Here is a 16,389-nt window from a genome sequence, read left to right as displayed (position 1 = left end):
CTTTGCAACAGACTTAATTTATGGCTGGAAGGGCACTAGCCAGTGCATCATCTTAACTGCCTTTAGGACAGGAATGAAAGGACTGTTTATCTTTATCATCACTTTGAGCTTGTCATGGCTAACAGAGTGGGGGTGCTGAATTTATCCACTAGATAGAAAATCCAAGATCAGCTGAAATGAATGGCTTCAGGGCCAGCCTTAAGTAGGTGGTCTGAAAGGAGTCCCTATCCCCAAATCTTTCCTTTTCCAAGCTGCTTCAATATCTGAAATTCCATGAGGGTCATTTCTTTAATTTAATTCCAATGAGTCCTCTGGAAAAATTCAAACATCCCTTGGAGACAGAACACACCAAGCTCTTGTCATCCATTAAAACCCATAGAGAAAATTCATTTATCAGTTTTATTTCCTGTGGTCACAAGATTCAGTAATCACTGGGCTTGGAAGATGGAGAAAATGAAGAAAGTTGGATTAGTTGGGGACTGAGCCAAGGAAATCCCTGGGAATTAATTAGGATCACTGCCTTTAAATTATTTTAGGATCATTGGTTTGAGGGAGAGCTGAAAGGGGCCTTAGAGATTATCCAGACCAAGGCAATCTTAACCAGGGATCCACAGACCCATAAGATATCCAGGGATAGATTTCAAGGAATTTGTGAATTTTGGATGGGAAGAAAATTACATCTTGCTTTTCACTAATCTTTGGCTTCCTTTCTGATCTTATGTGCTTTATTTTATGTATTTAAAAATATTTTTCTGAGAAGGGGTCCACAGGCTTCATCAGACTGCCAATAAGATCCACAACACAGGCACAAAAAGATTGAGAGTCCATGAACCAGATAAATTCATTCTTATTACAAATGAGAAAACTGAAGCCCAAAGAGGCATGCTGACTTGCCTAGTCACACAGGGATGTAAGAAGTAAAGCCAGGAATCTGACCAGGAATGGGAAGAGTTATCATGGGGAAGATTCTGCTTAACTGCAAAGAGAACTGGGATTAATGAACATAGGTTACGAGGTAAGCAGGTTTCAGACCAATCAAATATAAGAAAGAACTTTCCAACATCTACAGTAATCTGGGAAGGGGGCAGAAGGGGAAGGTGATGAGTTCCTCATCAAGAGAGGTGTTTGAGCAGAGATTAAGGATTCTCTAGAAGGGATTTATCCAGAAAGCTTGATGTAGACCAAGGTGGCCTTAAAGGTTCCCTTCCAGCTCACTCTGAGATTCTAGGAGCTCCATGCTCTGGCTGTGTTGGCAGGGAGACAGCTGGTGTGGCAGGAGGTGGCTTTCACCTTCTGCAGTTGTGGGGCTGGTCCTCAAGGTCTCCCTAGTGGGAGGCCGGCACCCTGGAGGAGCCCAATGCTCCTCCTCATTTTTCTAATTGCACCAAGGATATAAATCCCACAATGTGTGCCCGGTCAGCTGTCCCATTTTTCTCCTAAGTAGCAAATTTATGGAGCACACATGCTCAGAGGTGATTATTCTCTGATAGTTTATAGTATCTGAGCTCTTTTTTTCGATAAATCTCATTTCTATGGATTGGCAGTTCAAACAATGCATTTCCTGCTCTCTGGAGGTTGCGAATAGCTCACTTTGGTTTAGTAACTTTCAGAGATTGGGTTTTTTGCATAATGTAAATCTGAAGGAGAAGATATTTGGTCTGCTCTACTCTGAGTGCAATTAGTGCGATAAATACTGGGAGAAATTCATTTTCCTTGCAAAGGGAAGGCAAGTCTGCTTGGTATGCAGAAGATGGAGTTGTTTGCAATACAGGAGTTTCCTAATGTGCTTAGCAATGCACCGAGTGAGGTTTGATTTGCAGCCTTAAAGAATTCAGGGATGAATAAAACATTGAATTAATTGCTGAGGAAGGATTGCCAGGCTACATGAGATGGAAAGCCCAGGAATAAAAAATAAAAAGATAAAACCTGTGCTATCTGCAACCCATGCCCCGGGGAAACTGTATTTGATTTGGAGTCAGGGCTGTTCACCCTGCTTAGAACAGCTTGCCTCTCTCTCCTCTCTGCCCAGCTGAGGCTAGTTCAAGCTTCATCTCTTCCATGAAGCTTTCCCCAACCACTCCAGTTCACATTATAGATCAAAGGACATAAAATAACAGGACTAAAGGGGACCTGAAAATATGGAATTAGAGCTGAGAGAGACCTCAGCACATAGATAGCAGTTAGAATTGGAAGTCCTTTTAAAACATAGAACATAGACTATTGTTAGAGTCTGTACTAGAAGGGATCTTAAAACAGAGGATATCAGTGATAGAAAGGGACCTCAGAATATAGAATGTTAAAACTGGAAAAGATCTTAAAACAGTACATAGGATGCGTTAGGATTGGAAGGAATTTTAGAACCTAGAACATCAGAGCTGGAAGAGACTTTAGAGAGCATCTAGTTCAATCCTCTCCTTTTACATATGAAGAAACTATGTCCTAGAATCTTAGAATCTCAGAGCTAAAAGTGACTCTTTACATAGATAGGATCCTACGATGCTATGCCATTTCTGTCAAAGAAATCAGCGTTATCTGAAGACTGACTCTAGACATTAGAAAAATAGATAGTTGCCTATTCTGGACGTTCAGAGGGGTGCTGGATATTACCTTCTACCCAAAACTATTTCCCCCACTACCTGTGTCACTAATTTGGAAAATTCTACCTTTTAGAGATTCATTCCTTCAGATTCTTCAGGAATTCGGGGTTTTCAATATTCCCTATTGATATGCAATTATCTATATTTATAGCAACACTTACTATATAGTGGCAAAGAACTGGAAACAAAGTAAATGTCCATTGACAAGCTATTGCATGTAAATTAATGGAATATTACTGTATTGCAAGAAACAATAAATACAATGACTACAGAGAAGTAGGGAAGACATATGAACTAACGCAAAGTAAATCAAGTCAAAAAGAGAAACCCAATATACAACGACTGAAACAATGTAAATAAAAATAACCAGAAAACAACTGAAACTGAATTATGCAAAATTACAAAGAACAGGCTAGGCCCCCAAAAAAGATATGAGAAATCAGCTGCTCCATTCCTTGGTAATAGGAAGAGACCAGGGGGAAGGTTTACAGATGTGGAGCACTGGATATATAGTCAGATTTTCATTTGATGTACTGATAAGTTTTGCTGACTTTTTTCTTTTTAAAGAAAAATCTTCTGTTAAAAGGAAGAGCTTTCTGGTACGGAAAAGAGAGGGATACAGTGATATAATACGTTTTTTAAAAATTCTACAAAGGGTAACTCCTTTAAGCTAAAACCTCAGCAGGACTTCTTGGCTGAGAACTGAGAACAAGACCCTTGGACATGGAAGATAGGATTAGTGAAAGAGGGCGGAGCAAGGGATTGGAAAGAGATAAAAGCAGGCATCAAAACCTCCTTCACTGTTTTGCCAATGTGTAGGGGGCAGCTAGGTGGGGCAGTGGATTGAGCACCAAGCCTGGAGACAGAAAGACTCATCTTACTGAGTTCAAATCCTGCCTCATATATTTAGTAGCTATGTGACCCTAGACAAGTCCCATAACCCTGTTCACCTCAGCTACTTCATCTGTAAAATGAGCTGGAGAAGGAAATGGCCAACCACTCCAGTATCTTTGCCAAGGAAACCCCAAATGTGGTCAGAAATGACTGAAATGATTAAACAGCAGTAATAAGGGCTAAGCTCTGGAGGATGATCTCTGAAACAGGCATTAAAGACCTGTCCTTCTGAGAAAACCAAGCATCAGACATTGGCCTGGGATTCAGGAGACTCCATCTCTTCTCTTTATTAGCTGTGGGATCTGGGGCAGATCTTTTCCTTTCTCAGAGCTTATGTATACTCATGGATCAAATGGGAGGGGAGTGATAATCACATTACTTACCTCACAGGATTGCTGTGGAGCCAAATTAGCTCTTGGATATAAAGCACTATTTAAATTCAAAGTCAGTAGACGTGGATACCATTATCCTAATAATTCACATTTCTTGAGTACTTTTTTCTGAACAACCCAAAGAGGTCAGTCAATAGTACAAGTGTTATTTACTCCCATCTTAGAAATCAAGAAATTAAGCCTCTTGCTTTACATGGATAGTAAGTTAGAGAATCTGGATCTGAACGCAGATCAATTCTGTCTCCAGAACTGTTCAGGGGTCTTTCTCATCATACACCTTGCTATTATTAGCATTTCTTTTGAACTCCATGCTAGAGATGTGGGAGGGAAAGAAGAGTCTAGAATTTAGTAAGGCCCCAAAGTTTCTGTGCTAATAAATCTGTGAGAGAAAATTCTGCTTCAGATAAACATTTAGTCTAGGATTCATAGGTGGAAAATATGGGCATTTCAATGAGCTTCTGACATGATCTCTTGGTTAATGATAAGGACAGTATCCACAGAAAATGTTCAAGAGATAAGAATAAGTTCAAAGAACTGATGCTAGTTCTAGGCTCCCAGAGATCTTTGAGACCCATTTCTCTTTTATGTGAATTATAATGGAAAGATGCCCCTACGAACACAGTCAAGACTTAACGGACCTTGTGTCAGGGGGAGTCATAGAATCCTAAGATTTGGGGTGGAAATAATTTTAGAAATCATCTAGTCCAGCCCTACCTCACCCTCCAACTTTAGAGATATGGAAAATAAGGCTCAGAGAAGAAAAAATTATCTATCCAAGGTCACAGAGTAAGCTAAGAGCAGAACTAAGACTTAGATCTGTCTTTCAATCCAGTGTCTTCTCCACTCTACCAAACTGTACAGGGAATAGGAGGTTCTGGGTAGTAGAACTTTCTGGTTGCCCAAGAGTTAAACACACCCTCTCCCTAGGCCTTTCCATTTCAACTTTGTTCTTGTTGAGAATCTAAACCACCTGAGTTTATTTTCCTGCCTTAGTAAGTTGAACAGGAGCAAGAGAACAGGCTGGATTCTATCTGTGAAAACTGTAAGTCTGTCAGGGCTCCTCAGCTGCGCATGCACACGTGCACACACACACCTCTTTCAAATGGGCAATGTGCAGCAGCAGAATAGAACATTGACTTTGGAGTTAAAAGACATAGGGCCCTTCTCATAGGCCCCATCCTGAAAAAAACTTTCATTTGATCTCTCCATCCCCACTATCATCTAAACTAGCTAAACTCCTCAAAAACCATCTCCAAGAGGTACCTTCACTTTCTCTCCTCTTGCTCTCCTCTTAATTCCATATAATCTGGCTTCAGTCCTTATCATTCCATTGAAAAGGCTCTCTCCAGAGTTACTAATGATTTCTTGTCTGCCAAAGCCTTTTCTCTATCCTCATTCTCCTTGTCCTCTCTGCAGGCTTTGACACTGTTGATCACTCTCTCCTCCCTGATATCCTCTTCTCTCTAGGTTTTCAGGACGCCATTCTTCCCTGGCTCTGCTCCTACCTATCTGACTACTCCTTCTGTTTTCTTTGCTGGATCCTCTTACAGATGAGATCCCTCTAACCATAGGCATCCCTCAGGATTCTGTCCCTCTTCTCTCATTCCTCTATACTACTTCAAGTGGAGATCTCATCAGTTCCCATGTATTTAATGACTATCTCTGTGCTAATGATTCTCAAATCTACCTCTCCTGCCCCAAACTCTCTGCTGACCCACAATCTCTGATCTCCAACTGCCTTTGAAACATCTCAAACCAATATCCAGTGGACATTTGAAACTCAAAATGTCCAGAACAGAACTCATCACCTTTCCCCCTAAATCTTCCTCACCTCCTACTCTTCCCTATTACTGTAGAGGGTAGCACCATCCTCCCAGTCCCTCCGACTCACAGTCTAATAGTTATCCTCAACTCCTCACTGTCTCTCACCCCATATTCCATCTGTTGGCAAGGCCTGTAGACTTCACCTTTGCAACATCTCTAAACACTGTCACTACTCTGTTATAGGTCCTTATCACTTCACTCTGGGACTAACACACTTATCTAAGAGCCTACTAGTGAGTCTGCTTGTCTCAGGTCTCTCCCTATCCAACCCATCCTCCATTTAGCCACTAAGAAGATTTTCCTAAAACATAGGTTCCCATCATCTCATCATCCTTCTCAATAAACTTCAGTGACTCCCTATTGCCTCAAGGACCAAAAACAAAATGCCACCTTTTGGGATTCAAAGCCCTACCCTCCTCTTCATATACTTCCAGTTTTCTAGGACTTTACTCCTTGCCATATAGGCTATGATCCAGTGACATTGGCCTCTGAGTGTTACACCAACAAGACACTCCATCTCTTGGCTCTGGGCATTTTTACTGGCTGTCTCCCATACCTGGAATGCTCTCCCTCCTCTGCTGCACCTACTCACCTCCCTAGCTTTCATTAAGCCTTAACTAAAATCCTATCTTTTACTGGAAGCCATTCCCAACCCTTCTGAATTCTAGTGTTTTCTTTCTGTTAATTATTTCCTATTTCTCCTGTATCTAACTTACTTTGTCTTTATTTGCGTGCATGTTGTCTCCCCCGTTAGATTGTAAGTTCCTTGAGGACAGGGACTTTTTACCTCTTTTTGTATCCCCAGAGCTTAGCATAGTGTCTGGCACATAGTAGGTGCATGATAAATGTTTATTGATTGGTTGGTCCAACTCTGTCTTTCCATCCTCCTTTCCAGTCCAAACTGAACTAACAGGCATTCTCCTACTTAATATTCTATATCCTATAAAGGGAGAGATAGTCTTTGTACAGGATGCCTCTCCCACCCCTGGAATACTCTCCCTCTTAACCTCCACCTCTCAGAATCTTTAGTTTCCTTCAAGGCTCAACTTAGGTTTCACTTCCTATGGACTCTTTCCTGATCCTCCCAGTTTTTTACTATTGTCTCCCTCTTCAAAAACAGTCTGGCTTATTGGACAGAGAGGACCTCAGGATCCAGAAGACTTACTTCTGACTAAGTGACCCTGGGCAAATCATTTCACCTCTCAACCCCCTAGGTAACTCCCAAAAGCTGCAAGTCTGATAGAAAATGCCAACCCGCATTTATAGAACTCCTAAGAGTTCCAGGGATGTGCTGAAGTCCATTCAGACCAGTTCTTTAAAGCTGATTGTTAAATTTTCAGCATGAGCATCTACACCTCAGAAATCAGCAAACACTACAAATTGAAGCTTAATTTACAGTTTTGTTGATTGACTAGACTTAAGTCTACACATAACTTCTTTAAAGTGATGGAGAATATTAATAATGCATATTAAACTTAAAATTGTATTGTGGGTGCTTTTTCTTGAGTCATTTGTTCACTATTTACCAGCACACCCCTGCAGAGTTCCCTAGATCAATGAAATTGTAGTCTTTATCCCTATTCATCTGTATAAATCTCCCCAGCAAAATGCCAGTTCCTTGATCGGTTGGCTTTTTGTCTTCATATGCCTAGTGACACACACACAGTAGACCTATAATAGATGTTTGTTTAATAAATTGAACTGAATTTCACTTCTATAGGCTTCAGTTTCCTCATCTATAAAAGGAGAGGGTTGGATTGGGTCCTTTTTAGATCTAATTCTATGATGTGATGATTCATCTTCATCTAGTGATGTGACCGCAAACATCCAAAGACATGTTATTTCAAGGAGTTCAAAGGCAATGGAGATACCCATAGTATTACTTTGTAGGCAAAACATGTCATATAAAACCGGAATATGGTGGCTTAGCTAGTTGGTCAAAATGTATTGAGAAGAAGGAGTAACAACAGAGAGCACAAGTATTATACTAAAACCTCTCAAGTTTTAGAAAGACATAGAGGAAAGTTTCCAATGCATGGTGGGTATGATGGTAATGAAAGATTAATGGTGAGTGGGAGGAAGAGTTAAAGATCTTTCCCATCCATTAATAGGCCTCAATATCATTTATTAATTTCTGTTGAAGCACTGGGTCAGAGGGTCTTGTCCTCCGGCTCTGAAAAGTGTATAAATACTCTGAGGTGAGGTTTTATTTTGGGGCTTAGTTTTTGGAAGAAGGTTTTTGTGTCAGACGGAACTCTGGGAAGCCACAAAGGAGCTGCCCCTTCCCCACTCTGAAAACTCAGATGTTGGTGCTTCTCTCTCTGGGAACTATGTATGGATTTCTCATGGTCAGACAGTTGGCAGCCCTGTCTGTTGACTTTTTTTCTCTGTACTTTCTCTGAAGTTCAGGGTGCTGACTTTTTCCCCCTGAACTAAGTGAATGATATATGTACTTGATTAAAGTGATTGTTGACCCCTCAAAAGTTGCTTTCCTTTTAGAAAAGCAGATCTAAGAACCTGTAAGCAGGCCCTCCTGTGTATGCCAGAGTCCTTGATGTTACAGTGGGTAACAACACAGAATAGTGAAAAGAGTGCTTGACCTGGGCTCTCCTCTCTGACACTTAGCAGTTGTGTGACAGTGGATAAGTCACTTTACCTAAGTCTGTTTCTCCATCTGTAAAATGAGACTAACGATAACTATAGAACCTACTTCACATGGTTGTTGTAAGTGACCAGATGAGACAATAGTAAATAAAGCACTTTGCAAACCTCCAAGTGTTATTTAAATGTCAGTAATTATTTTGGGGTAGATCTTCTCTAGAGAAATTATAAGACACAGAAAAGAATCACACAGGATAGACTGATGGCCTTTGAGGTACCTTTCAACTCAGATTCTGTCATTCTCTAGAAGTCTCAGAAAGCATAAATGGGTTGAAGTCTATTTCAGGAGAGGGAACACCTATATCAGTCAGCTCACAAATGAATGAGTGAATGAGCATAAAGCTCCTACTATGTACCATACACTGTGATAAGCTCTAGGGAGACACACAGAAAAGAGACATAATCCCTGCTTTCATGAAGTTTACTTTCTAATTGGAGAAGACAACACATCTAAGTACACTCAGCTGCACGGCCAATGGAAGGGCCTGGTGGACCTTAAGGCACATTGGCATGTCACTTAGCGATGCCTGCATTGTCTGGGCAGATAACGGGACCCTTTGACCCTCCATCTTACTGGAAGAACTGTAATTGTTGACTTCCTGTTCATTCAAGTAATAATGAAATAGAGTCCATGGTTGAATCACTGTTGACAGACAATTAAACCTCAAGGTCATCTTTCTAAAAATAAATTCTGCTGAGCAGAATAAAAGAGAAGGTAAGAGAGATTTGTTAGGAAATGACCTGAACCTAGAAAATACCTGGAACTTGTTTTGTGATAAACTCATTATGTGGACAGATGTTTCATTTAACAGGTATTCTGGTTAATTGGGGGTGGGGGGAGGAAATCAACTCTACACATAAGGAATAAGGACTGAGGAAAGGTGTAGCTACACAATCACTTGTATGAAAGAGGTCTGGGGGTTTCCATGAACTGCAAGCACAGCATAAAACAAGAGGGTAACATAGAGGGCAAAAAAGCTCCTGTGGTTTTGGACCACATTCATGGTGTTGTTCTCATTAAGTCATTTTTCAGTCATGTCTGACTCTTCATGACCCCATTTGGGGTTGGGTTGGCAAAGATACTGAAATGGTTTGCCATTCCTTCTCTAGCTCATTTCACAGATGAGGAAACTGAGGCAAACAGGGTAAAGTAACTTGTCCAGGGTCATACAACTAAGTAAGTGACTGAGGCAGGATTTGAATTCAGGAAGATGAGCCTTCTTGACTCCAGGTCCAGTGCACTATCCACTGTACCACACAGTTACCTCCATAGAAGTACACTGTCTAAAACAAAAGGGGCTACGGTACTACTCTGCTGTCCCTTGGCCACATCCCATTGGAATGCTGAATTCCATTCAAGGAAACACATTTTTAGAAGGATGTTAGCAAACGCACATCAAGAAGACAGCAACCAGGACAATAAAAGGAATGGAGACTTCTTCCTGCAGACTGATACAAAGAAGTAGCTAAAGTATTTGAATATGTCATATTCTGCTTGGTCCTATAGGTTCGACAAGGAGTGAAACAGAGGGTTGAGGGAAGGGAGGGGATTACAAAGAGGCAGATTTTGACTCGAGCTGAAGAAACCCTTTCTAGCAAAGCTCGCTATCCAACAATGACACAGGCTGCTGCCCCAAGAGACAGTGAGTACCCTGTCACCACATGTGTTTAAGAAGACCACTTGTCAGGAATCGAGTTGAATTAAATGTCCTCTGAGGCCTTTTCTAACTCTCAGATTCTGTGATTCATCCAAATTGTCCAGAGGCCTGGGTAGCTGAAAACAGCCTTAACAGAGTGGGCCTAATGGGATCCTCCACAAGACTCCCCATTTTTGGCTCCTCCCTCTCCACCCCCCAAAGTATGGTGTTTGCAAGACCTTTATCCACCATTTAGGGAAGATGTTCTCAGTTGCTCCCTGGAGAGAGGGAAGACAGTCCTTTCTAATGAGAAATGAATATCCATACCCAGGCTTGTATCTCTAAAATAATTAACTTGGATCAGTTCTTTTCACATGGAAATGACTTGCACAGAGAACTGGCAGCTGGAATCCTTCCCCCCAACTCCTCCTCCCCAGCTGGAAGGGTGAGGTATTGGGAAGGTGGTAGGGGTCACAGAGGGGAATGATGGGCTCCATACTAATCAGGAAGACCCAACACTGGGTCTCTTCCTATTAGCCTGGAGCTTAAGGACTCATAGCTCCCCACCTGCAGGAGATGGTCACTGTAGAGTTTGGTTCATGCTGATCTATGCATTATTATATACATTACTATTACATAATATACATAATTATTTCATAATTACATTATTATTACATACATATTACATACATTATGACCAAAGGGTCATAATGACCCTTCACTAACGTTCTCTTTAAATGCCTCATCAGAGACATTACTAACAAGCCAAGCATCCAGGGCAATTTGGGGGTGGGAGTCAGTGGGGGAGCTGCTAGACAGTCTGTCCCATTCAGGTACAGTTATGTTAACCACTAAAAAGCCAGTTGAGGTACACCACTTGAGGCATATGACAATGGGGAAAGGCAGACTCCATGAGAAAAAGCTATATAGCATTAGAACCTTCAGGAATAGTGGCCAAGGGCTGGGCAATTAAATAGGGCTGGTTATGGCACATTTACAGGGGTCATGGTATGGAGCCATCAGCTAGAAGAACTCCACAGGGAGCAAGTGTACTTCTTAGAAGCTTGTACCCAAGGTCAAAGTACTAGCTGCTCCATCCTAGTTATAGCTCTGTCTCATTATGACATAGATGTAACCCTATACTTTTGAAGGCTATACCAGTTCAGTTGTCATATATGCCAGTCTTCCTAGGACTATTTTGACTAAGTCTAGAAAGGCTCTGAAAAAGTTTGATCCCAAGGTACTGAGTTTTGGCCACAGAAACTCCAGAAAACCCACTTAACCACAGAAGGATCATGACCTGAGTCAGTGGAAGGAGAAGCTACACAGATCTTTTAATAATTCACATTCACAAATAATTGCACTACAAAGGGTTATTCTCACAACAACCCTGAGGTCAATAATATAAGTCTCTTTTTTATGGATGAGAAAATTAAGCAGAAAAGGCAAAGGGGGTCTAGAGAGGGAAGTGATGTGCCTGAGGTCACACAACAAGCTGACAGCGGATCAGGGACTTCTACCCAGGCAATCCCAAAGCTACTATTCAGTCCTACTCAGAACCAGGCTCTTTCTCCCACATCACTGTTTCCCAGCTAAGCAGAAACTCTGAATCTCAGCTTTCTCATATGAAAAGCAGATCACAGTAGCACCTACTTCCCAGGATTGTGATGATTAAATAAAAAAATAAACATGAAGCACTGTGAAAACCTTAAGGTGCAATAGAAATATGAGCTATCATCACCATGACCATCACCATCATCATCTTCATCATCATCACCATCATCATCATCACCATCACCATCATCATCACCATCACCATCACCTTCACCATCATCACCATCACCATCACCATCATCACCACCATCTTCATCATCATCACCATCATCATCATCACCATCACCATCACCTTCACCATCACCATCATCATCATCACCATCACCATCACCTTCACCATCATCACCATCACCATCATCACCACCATCTTCATCATCATCACCATCATCATCATCACCATCACCATCATCACCATCACCATCATCACCATCACCATCATCACCACCATCTTCATCATCATCACCATCACCATCATCATCATCATCACCTTCACCATCACCATCATCATCATCATCATCATCATCATCATCATCACCATCACCATCACCTTCACCATCATCACCATCACCATCACCATCACCATCATCATCATCATCATCACCATCACCATCACCTTCACCATCACCATCACTATCATCATCATCATCATCATCATCATCATTCTACCTCACATTTCTATAGGGATTTAAGACTCATAACGGGCTTTGTTGAGAAAACTGAGCTCAAGGAGACAACTTGCCCAAAGATACATATCATATTTGCAATCAATTGAGAGTTCCAGTTAATCAAGAGCAGCATAGAATAGTAGATAAAGAGGCAGCCTCAGAGTCAGGGATAATCATTATTACTATTATTATTTGTTATATATAATAATAAATTATTATTATTAGCATTTTAAGATTTGCCAAAAAACATATTTGTGAAAAATCAAGTGAGATTACATATATATGTGCAGATACAATATCATTTAAATGACATTTTATATATATATATATGTGTGTGTATGTCTGTAGATAAGTATGTATACATATAGAGAGAGATATGGATATATAAATTGATTCTCACAATAGCCTTGGTAGGTAAATACTACCTAAGAGTTGCATATTGTTTAATGTGTGTGTACATGCATGCATACATGTATACACACAATTTCATTTAAATGATATATGTACATATGTATATATGGGGCAGCTTGGTGGTATAGTGGCTAGAGCACCAGGTCTAGAGTCAGGAAGACGCATCTTCTTCCTAAGTTCAAATTCAGCCTCAGACCCTTACTAGCTACATAACCCTGGGCAAGTCACTTAATCCTGTTTGCCTCAGTTTCTTCACCTGTAAAACATGCTGGAGAAGGAAATGGCAAACCACTCCAATATCTTTGCCAAGAAAATCCCAAATGAGGTCATGAAGAGCTGGACGCAACTTAACAACAACAACAATTATCCTCATTTTACAGACAAAGAAACCAAGGCAAAAAGAGGTTAAGTGACTTGCCCAGGTTCCCATAGCTAGTAAACATCTGAAGCCAAATATGAACTCATGTCTTCCTGCCACCAGGTCCAACATTCTATCCTCTGGGCCACCTAGCAAGAAGACCTTGATTCAGTTCCCTTCTCTGACACATTCAGACTGTGCCATCCTGGTTAAGTCCCTTAACCTCTCAGTGCTTTCCCAACATTTTAAGAATACAAGTTACAGGGGAGATGGTGATTTACAGTGGTTAGGGAGTTTCCTCAAAGTGAGGGGACATTTAAAGATTGTGTGTGTGTATATGTGAATGTACACACATATACATAATTGCATATATATAATCTCATTATAGTGTATATATAATGCATTGTATGGTTTTTAATTATATTATTTATTTGCTATATTTTAACTATAAGTATCCATAATCTCACTTGATTCTCTCAGATATGTTTTGCATATCTTAAGTGATATATAAATGCTAATACTAGTTATCATCATCATCATTATTAATATTATCACGAATGACTCTGAGGCTAGTTCTTCCCCCACTTTCCCATGCTGTTCCTGATTATATGCCGCTCATCCCTACAAGAAAGTTTCAGGTCTGGCTCTCTTGCCTACCCTGGCTGGTGAATTAAGGGATTAGCATATTACATCAGAACATCATCCTTGTTGCAGGCTTCCCATGTTCCCGTGAGGAAAATGCTCAGGTATTTCTGTGGCATGAAAAATATGGTCAGAGTAGATCACCTCCAGGTGTTTGACATCAGATCTCTTCTATATCAGAAAATGAGGAGTGATTCAGTTCAATTCCAATTGAGATCCTATTTATTAAGCTGTCCAAAGCTGGTGGACAAAGACAAATATTAAGCAATCCCTGCTCTCAAGGAGTATAGATTCTACTCAGGAAAAGATTGAAGAAGGGCTGTTTTGTTGTCTCTCTTGAGATCACAGCCTACCCAGGATTCAAACAGGATTCATCCGCTGCCCTTTCTTCCAGGCCTTCTATGGCCCCACTTAATAGGAGAAGACAGTATGGAGTAATGGAAAGTGCCCTGGACCTAGGGCTTTGTGATCTTAGGGAAGTCACGTGATACTTCAGAGACCCACTTTCTTCATCTGTAAAACAAATAGATGAGAGACAGAAAGAGAGAGAAAGAGACCCATCAATAGAGAGAGAGAATATTTATTGTTTCTTATGTTCCAGGCACTGCTAAGCTCTGAAAATATAACATAAAGTAACAAGAAAGACCCTACCCTAAAGCATTTACATTGTGCTATGGAAAGATAAAAAAGAAAAGTTAACTAGAAGGGATTAGGTAGAAAGGAAGGTCACCTATTAGAAGCAAAGCTTCTGGGGAGGAGATAGAGAAGCCAGGAGAATGAGTTGGACTTCATAATATTTTTTTTTCCATTTACATGTAAAGGTGGCTTTTAATATTCACTTTCATAAGATTTTGAGTTACAATTTTTTTTCTTTCCCCTTCCCTCCCCTCTTTCCAAGGCAGCAAGCAATCTGATATAGGTTATACATGTAAAATCATATTAAACATATTTCTACATTAGTCATGTCATGAAAGAAGAATCATAACGAAAGGGGAAAACCATGGGAAAGAAAAAAAGAGTGTATGCTTTGATCTGCATTCAGATTCCATAATGCTGTCTCTGGATGTGGACAGCCTTTTCCTTCATGAGTCTTAGATCACTGCATTGCTGGAAAGAGCTAAGTCTAACAAAGTTGGTCATAGCACCATATGCTGTTACTGCGTACAACGTTCTCCTGGTTTTGCTAACTTCACTCAGCATCAGTTCATGAAAGTTCTCCAGGTTTTTCTGAAGTCTGCCTGCTCATCATTTCTTATAGCACAATTGTATTCTATTACATTCGTGTACCACAGCTTATTCAGTCATTCCCCAATTGATGGGCATCCCCTGATTTCCCAATGTTTTGCCACCACAAAAAGAGCTACTATAAATATTTTTGTACATGTGGGTCCTTTTCCCTTTTTTATGATCTCTTTGGGATACAGACCTAGTAGTGTTATTACTGGATCAAAGGGCATGCACAGTTTGGTTGCCCATTAGGCATGGTTCCCAATTGCTCCGGAGAGTGAGTTGAGCTGCAACTAGTGGGCATGGCAAGGGTCCCTCATAAAATGGCAGTCTGGGCTAGGGGCTCACCAATCAGGAGAGCAGGATCCAGAGTAGAAGGCGTTTGAGAGGGAGAGGGGTGCAGGGCACTTCGGAGTGCTTTGGAGAAGGTGGAGAAGATGTGGTGATAACAATATTTACATAACCTACCATATACAACTTTAGGAGGAAAATGCCTTATAAACCTTCCAGCTCTATAGACATCTAGTATGCCTGATAGAAAGACCTCTGGGGTGGGAGTCAGGAGATTTCCTACTAATTAACCTTGTGACCCTGGTGACTCTGGTTACACCACTAACTACCCATGTCAGGGAGAAGATTATATTCAAAGGAAGACAGACTATGTTCACAAATGGTGACAGCAACCCAAGAAAATCTGGATTCCCTGAGGAAAGAACTTAAGATGCTGAGAGATGGAAGCAGTAGGCACTGGCAGAGAGGGGGCACTCCCAGTTCTTGAACCATAGGATATTGAGCTTTCAAGTCTCTTCACCTGTCGGTGCCTCAGTTGTCTCACTTTCAAAATAGGAATAATAGTAGAGATCTTCCTTATCTCAACCCAGCAATGTCACAGTATAAAAATGTTTTAAAACTAGGAAGCCCTGTGCAGATGAGAGGCATTATTGCTGCTGGGGGCCAGCCCCAGGCAGCAGCCGCTGAGGGAACTGGAAATTCTGTGGCCAGCAGAAACATCATCACCCACCCAAATAAGGGGGCTGGGGAGGTGTTGCAGTGAAACCCCACAGAGGATCACTAGTCCTCTTAGCATTCGGCAGAGATCATTCAGTGCTGGGGTTCTGAAATTAAATCTTCAGGATTACTCCATCAGCTGAGAGGGATGTGTGGTGCATGTGTGCCTGTACCTTGTGACGGCTGCTGGGGAGGGAACTCTGGAAAGGGAGAATAGTGATTTTTATAAATGAAGAATGTAGCTGCACTGATGAAGCACAGATTAAACTACTTGAGGTGGGGGGAAGCCGGAGGGGAGTCTGGGTTGTTTGCAGCCTTGCTGAGCCCCTGGGAGTGTGAAGACCACGTTGGGAGTCATTTCTTTCACAGTCTCTCAAGCCACCTGGGTTGGTCTCAGCCCTCATTCCCTTTGTGCCCAGCTCCAAACCACTTTGTCCTACATCTGTCCGGACAACTCCA

The 16,389-nt window shown here is 41.2% G+C and overlaps 1 long non-coding RNA gene across 1 annotated transcript in view; it reads right to left on the bottom strand.

The window, feature by feature from the left end:
- Positions 1-13,899: 13,899 nt before the first annotated feature.
- LOC140520022 (uncharacterized) overlaps positions 13,900-16,389 on the bottom strand; it is a 31,662-nt gene continuing 29,172 nt past the window's right edge. Inside the window, exon 3 of the long non-coding RNA XR_011972359.1 lies at positions 13,900-14,208. This is a non-coding gene — a long non-coding RNA (uncharacterized lncRNA). The remainder of the gene's footprint in view (positions 14,209-16,389) is intronic.

This window comes from Notamacropus eugenii, chromosome 1 (genome assembly GCF_028372415.1).
Source record: "Notamacropus eugenii isolate mMacEug1 chromosome 1, mMacEug1.pri_v2, whole genome shotgun sequence".
NCBI lineage: Eukaryota > Metazoa > Chordata > Mammalia > Diprotodontia > Macropodidae > Notamacropus > Notamacropus eugenii.
The sequence above is the reverse complement of the archived record's forward strand: the minus strand, read 5'-3'. Positions and strand labels throughout refer to the sequence as shown.